At 43.4% G+C, this 6796-nt stretch overlaps 1 long non-coding RNA gene across 1 annotated transcript; it reads right to left on the bottom strand.

Moving 5' to 3' along the window:
• Positions 1-5602: 5602 nt before the first annotated feature.
• LOC122033600 lies at positions 5603-6406 on the bottom strand. Its single transcript, XR_006126587.1, has 3 exons — positions 6029-6406; positions 5831-5907; positions 5603-5734 (listed from the first exon to the last, which is right to left on the bottom strand). It is a non-coding gene; the product is annotated as an uncharacterized LOC122033600 (long non-coding RNA).
• Positions 6407-6796: the final 390 nt, after the last annotated feature.

The following is a 6796-nucleotide window of genomic DNA, read 5'->3' as shown; positions in this document are numbered from 1 at the left end:
CAATGACGATAGTACTCCAAGATATAAAGATGACAGTGCAATCTCAGAACAAAGCCAGATGTAATGTACTAGATGTATATGTACATAAAGAATACATACTAAATCATAAAGCAATGACTAAGTATCCAAGCTAGACCAAAACTTACAAAAGTCGTAACTTAAACCTATGTATAAGATGAAGTAAGTATGTCCAGCAGAGTAAGATGTAAGACAGTGAGAGTAGTGTCAGACGTCAACGATATATTGGGTATCGACGATATGTACGATGGCACTATAAGATGTAGAGTGGATTTGACGTGATGAATACAGTAATATAGTGCTGCAACGTAACGACTAGACAGGATATAAAAACGCTCGAAGGTGGCCGCTAGAGAAGAATTCTAAATGCACTATCTCTTTTCGTAAGTCCTTGTAACCTCTTCTCCAGCTCAAAAGCGCTACAAAAGTACCTTACGCTTAAAGCTCGATGGTTCAGAGGATTTACGCTCTCCAAGCTGAAGATTGCCCTCGTGAGGTATGCGACCCCGATCCAAATCCCGCCACCAGGTCCTGACTCTGGCCTGGTGTATGGACCGTCTGAGCTCTTCGGTACCCTAGATGGGATGGTTGAGGGTGATCTAGAGAGGTGAGTGGCTCAGGTGCCCTCCTTGGATCAACGAGTCTGGGTACCCTCCTTGCGGTTGACCGACTCAGGCACCGAGAGCCGTTAGATCGCTCCAGATAACTGGCAAGGTGTGTTACCTAGTCGGTGCAGACCAGTTCATTGCTAGCGAGCGCTTAATGCGTGGCCACGGTCGAACAGGTCGTCACCGAATGACCACGATGCCCAACCACGGTACGGTCAGGTCGGCGATCTGCGTGCGAATAAAACCGCCAATTGGTAACTACGCACGCCGAAATACTGATGGTCGCGACCTCATACGCTCCTCTCACACACACTGGAGCTCGGATGCGCCCTCCCTTGCCTAGATGCCCTCAGTCGGATCACCTGTCCTCACCACATTCCTCCTCCAAGCTCTACTCCTGTTGTCGACTCGGCCTCAGGGCGGCGCGGTCCACTCCTTCCAGAGGCCTCAGACTCAGCGACTTCCCAAGAGCAGATGGTGAGATACTTAGTGTGTTTCACTGAAGTCCTCGTGTGCAGACTGCGAAGCAGTAAACCAAACCCTGCTAGCCTAGCAACACCACGCACTCAGACATGTATGCGCGACAAATATCACAATGATCGCAAACAATCGATTTTATGTAATATGTAATCTAATCTATTATGTGTAAAACATGAAGCATAATTTCTAAGCCAACACGACTCTCTTAAAAGTTTTGCACAGTTGCAAACCATTATGCCCCCTTTAACTCACCAACCTTTCCCACATTCTCCCCTTCGACATATCCACTTACACATACCTAGTATCGAAAACACTCGGGGACGTACTCAGACAAGTAGTGTGGGACTAAAATTTCCCATTGTAACCTTGAAGCTCGAATAGTACCGGTCATCCGGATGTTTTATTCTCGAGAAAGTCAACTTCAAAAATAAAAATTAGAGAGAATTAAAAAATCATGAAATTGAAACCATATTTCTTTTGTTAATAAGGAAAAATATGTTTTCATGAAAATTCATCATATTTTTGAAGTTTTGATGAAAACTCAAACACTTTGAAAAACACTCAAGTTTGTATCAAATTAAACCTTAGTTTTGAATTCATATGTTTTAAAATAACTATCCACTGTAAATAAAACATAAAATTGTTTTCAAAACATTTAAAATGTCCAACTATGATCTATGAGCAAGATGTCCATTAATTAAAGATTTGCTTTCCCCATAGTTGGCCTATGATCACTAAAAATTTGATACATTTCATAACTCATCAAAATGACATAAGTATATGTGAATTATTTGTATCATCCTATCATCTCACATTTATGGTTAGAAAATAATGAAAATCATTGTGAGATAAAGGTAGCCTCTACTTAGCCCTTTTTATCATGAATTTCTATCAAGGCTAAGTGTTCCCCCTTAAGGTCTCAAGTCAACCATTCTTCAAGGATTTGAACTTATGATTTTAATGGTTGACTAACCTAAAATCCTCTAACTCTTGAGGATTGATTTTGGCACCCAATAGAAATTCTTTCTAATTAATCAATATTCTCGAGGGATCCATTTTCTGGTCTTGGTTTTGCCCCTTGCCAAGCAAGTAAACAATGATGGTCTTTTCTCATTGTGTGTAACCCAACCGTTTCTTAAAACTTGCCTCAGAATGACGATCATGTTTAGGGTTTTAGCTAATTTCAAATTTTCAAGGGGTAAGTTTCTACCTTTTCCCTTAATTTCCTATTTTCTTCTTCTAAACATGAATCATTTGAAGAATTTGAACTTGTAGAGGAAGAAATAAGCATGGATTCTAATCTTTCTTCAAGACAAGTAATATCATGTTACAAAGATTTATTTTTCCTTTTTGCCTTGAATAAATCCTCATTTGTGCTTTTAATAATTTTAACCAAATCATGGGGAGGAAGATTGTGTACCTCACTTACCGAGAAGTCCGAATCCGAAGTTTGACCTCCCCCTTCACTTGAGCTCCCCTCTTCATCTTCACTTGAGCTCCTTCCTTCTTCTTGTTCGGATGGATCATCTCATGTTGCTTTTAGGTTATGAGCCTTCTTTCCCTTTTCTTTTCTCTTTTTCTTCTCCTCCTTCTTTCTTTTTCAAGAGGGGGCAATCATCCCTCATGTGTCCTTTTCCTTGGCAATTATAGCAAATGACTCTTCTTGTCCTACTCTTGCTTCTTGAACTCCTTCTAGCATGAGACTTGTTAGTAGAAAAGGTTTTAAATGCTTTTCTCATCTTCCTTACCATATACGCCTCTTGATCGCTATCTATTGAGGCGCTTGAATCCTCAGAGTCGGAGGATGGTGGGGTTGAAGTTTTCTTCTTCTTCTTTTCTACAACAAGAGTTATTCCCTTCTCTTTTGAAGGCTCATTAGGTTGTTCATGAAGTTCAAATTCGGAAAATAATTCATCAAGCTTAATCAAGGAAAGATCCCTAGATACCTTATACGCATCAACCATCGATGCCCATAAGGTGGTTCTAGGAAAAGATTGGAGCACATACCTTACTAGGTCTCGATTGTCAATCTTCTCACCTATTACATGAAGTTCATTTACTATCTTCTTGAATCTACCGTGCATTTGACTCACGGTCTCATTGGTCTTCATGGTAAAGGTTTGAAGTTGCCCCACAAAAGATCTCTCTTGGCCCTCCTAGATTCACTTGATCCCTCATTTAATTCAATGAGTTTTTTCCAAAGCTCTTTAGCGGAGTTGAATGACCCTACTTTGCTTAATTACTCCTTGGAGAGTCCACATTGTAGAGTTGTTGTGGCTTTTGCATTTGCTTGAGCCTTCCTTGCCATCTCTTTTGTCCAATCCTTGGTTGGAAGAGGTGCTCCCGACCCATCTTTTGGTTTCTCAAATCCATCTACAACACTAAACCAATTTTCAATATCATTCATTAAGTAATATTTCATCCTACCTTTTGGGATACGGTTAGGTGGTCTGATGCTATCTATGAGCGCCATATCTTCTTGACATGCTCCCCATCAGTGAGCCGACTGCTTATGATGCCGATTCCGACAACCCCGCCCGACACCCTATGTACCAGGAGGATAGCCAGGTCACAAACTTCAAACTTCTCTTCACACCACGGAGATAGACAACTACACGCTGAAATACAAACTAACTAAGAATACCGCAGAGAATGGCTAAGCTAACAAATCTAAGCTAACCAAAGATAGCTAGGTGCGGGATGGGCTACGATCAGGCGGTTCTGAGATTGTTTGCCTCTCAAGTGTCCCGTGTGGACTATGGAACTTCAAATCAGCCATGGATTTTTCAGCGAGCTCTCTGGATCTCCTCGCCAGAACTTTCTCCTAGGGAGCAAACCAATGGAAGCAAGCTTGCAATGCAAGAGTGGTCTCTTCAACTCTTAACGACAGTACCCTCCTTGCCCCACGACTCTTGAGAGAGAGAAGAGAGCTCGAGAACATAATGAACTCGGCTCTCCGGGTAAGTTGCATCCATATTTATAGACCGTTTGGTGTTGTCTCAGGTAGCACAGTAGATCATAGGCACGGAGGTGACTATTACCGATGGATCCGCCGACCAATGCTAATCGATTCGTATCCGATCAGATCACAAACCACGCAACGATGCACCGATCTGATTACTACTAGAGAACGGTCACTGCGATCTGTGTGCTGCTTCAGCAATTCAGCTCTTGAACGTCGACCAATGTACGTCTTGTTACTCGCAACTTGCGGGAGGTCAAGATCCTAGGCTTCGTCGTCTCGCAGACGACTCGAGCTCTCGTCTTGCTCTCCGTTGTGCTCCTCCCGGAGTCTCACTACTACTTCCTCGCCGCAAGTCGTTGTTGCGTGCCTTCTCGGTCTCTCGATGGGCACCACATCCACTCCGGATCTCAGGGGCTCCAGTCCAGATGGTTGCACGAGTCGACATACTGACACTCATCGTCCCGGTCCCCCAAAGATGCCTTCAACAACTTCCACACATCGAACTTCACACATGAGAGTCCGAACCCTCAAGCTTAAACACGACATGGCGAATAAGGCGGTGTATATGGTGTGCATGTGAGAGCGATAAAGGTGGAAACGAAACGTGTAAGAATAAGCATACCGAACGTGACGAGATATAAACGAGTGTAGAATAACAACAGAGCACTCTCCCCAGCATCCGTGAGACCACAGCAATTAATAGGATAGAGCAGCCCCAGGCATGATCACTTTGTCGTCACCAGTACCGCCGGGTTTGGTGTGGGGTGGACTATCTAGTCCCAATTTCACCACTCTCACAAGGTCAGCCAACAGCCACGCCACCAAGTGTTACAAGCTATCTAGTGGCATGACGTCACATCTCGCAACCGCCACTGTGTGGTCGGTGTGCGGCGAGTGCTCGGAGTGCCAGCTTATACACATCACAAGGGAAGTCACATCACGGTACACAAGCGTCGATGACGGGGAGTCGAATATCTAATTGATCGATAACGATATCATTAGTACAACAAAATCGCTACAAATGAAATAAACAGTCAGCAACATATTTGTCTAGTCTAGTATAATTATCAAAGATAACGAGATCAGAGACATATTGATTGATTGGATCGGCATCCTCGAGGTGTCAATATCGGGCGAGAATAATATGCACCGTCCAGGCGAGATATAAGTAGTCGAGACCAATAAATACTATAAACTCGAGACGACTAACTAACTTACCACTAGATCAACTAACCAAGCAGCAGACGCCTACTCGCCCGGTAGAGGATCGATCGTCCAACACTTGATTGGTCTCAACTTCATAGTGCCGTGCCATATATCAATTTTAACCACATACGTATGATACTGAATAACTAAGCCAATATTCAAGAGATGAAGTTAATCCGGCTCGTTCATAACCCTCTACTAACCCCCATTTCCTAATTTACTCGAACCAATCCAAAACCCTAATTTAAACCATCCCAATTAAGGTTACCAATCAAGATTTAACCCCCAATTACTAATGAGCGAATACAGTATAAGCTATAGTAGATATCTAAATTCCAAGATCTTACCTTAGGACCAAATTTGCTTCTGTTAGCTCTCTGCCAGAATAATGAAATCGCCGGAAATCGCTCGCTGGTGAGGTCTGCTGCCACAGATCAACAATAGATCCTCTACAGGGCTACACACATACACAATCAACCCAATAAACACCTGATCACTGCCAAAACCCAACATCTATACTACAGATCTGTAACCAATACTAAAGATGCCTTACCTAATGACTCGAAGCCAGGAATCCATTGCCGAGGAGGCTCGTCGGTGATAACTCGTTGTTGAAGATCTTGGGCGAGCCTTCACAGTGAGCCAATGCCAAGAAAGCAACTCTCAGTTACCTAATTCTCCTCTACCGACCTCAAATCACAGAATCCATGGTCACAGAATCCTACCCGAGACAATTCACAACTCAACATACCTTGATGTCGGAACCCCCAAGATCGTCGGAGATGAGTCCGACTCGATCAGCTCGACTCAGCTGCTGGGAGTACCAATCCTTGCTACCCTTAACCTCCGGAACAGGCAATTCAACCCTCTGTGTCTCCGAATCTTCAAATCTGCTCCTCCTACCGGACGGTCGTCGCACGAAGCAGAAATCCAGAGAGGAGGGCCTCCGGTAATGCTGTAGACCAGGGTAGAGGGTTGGGAGTCTTGGGCGAGTGGCGAACTATGCGTTGCCGTGAGCTCGGGTGCGGAGTCGCCGTCGCGATGTTGAGTCGATAGAAATCGGGCGAAGGGCGAGGGGTCGGTGAGCTCGGAGGAAGAAAGCACGAAGAAAGAAATAAGGGAGGCGGCGTTTTTTAGGGCTTGGCACTGTAGCTTCTCAAACGGTAGAGTTTATAGAGGTAGGCTTTCATTAATCTATGTTATTATTAGTTTATTACTCCTCAAACGGTAATTTTCATTATCACCTTATGTTTAAAATTTATACCCTTAAACTCCTCCATACAACCTCCAAATAATTCCAGGAAATTATCTAAAAATTCTCATAAATTATGGTAGGTTATTCTCCTATGTCGTATCTCATAGTAGGCCTCGATTTTTGATTCTGATGAGGTTTAGTCCCACGTCACTTTTAGGTTCTGGTGCTTTTTCTGGGTTGGTCGCTTGTCCATGCTTGTGTTCTTATTCTTGTCCTTGCTTTTTAATTTTAGACAGTTGTCTTTTACGTGTCTTTCTTCATTGT

Source organism: Zingiber officinale, chromosome 11B (assembly GCF_018446385.1).
Source record: "Zingiber officinale cultivar Zhangliang chromosome 11B, Zo_v1.1, whole genome shotgun sequence".
Taxonomy (NCBI): Eukaryota; Viridiplantae; Streptophyta; class Magnoliopsida; order Zingiberales; family Zingiberaceae; genus Zingiber; species Zingiber officinale.
Note: the sequence above shows the minus strand (reverse complement) of the source record. Positions and strands in the feature narration are given on the sequence as shown.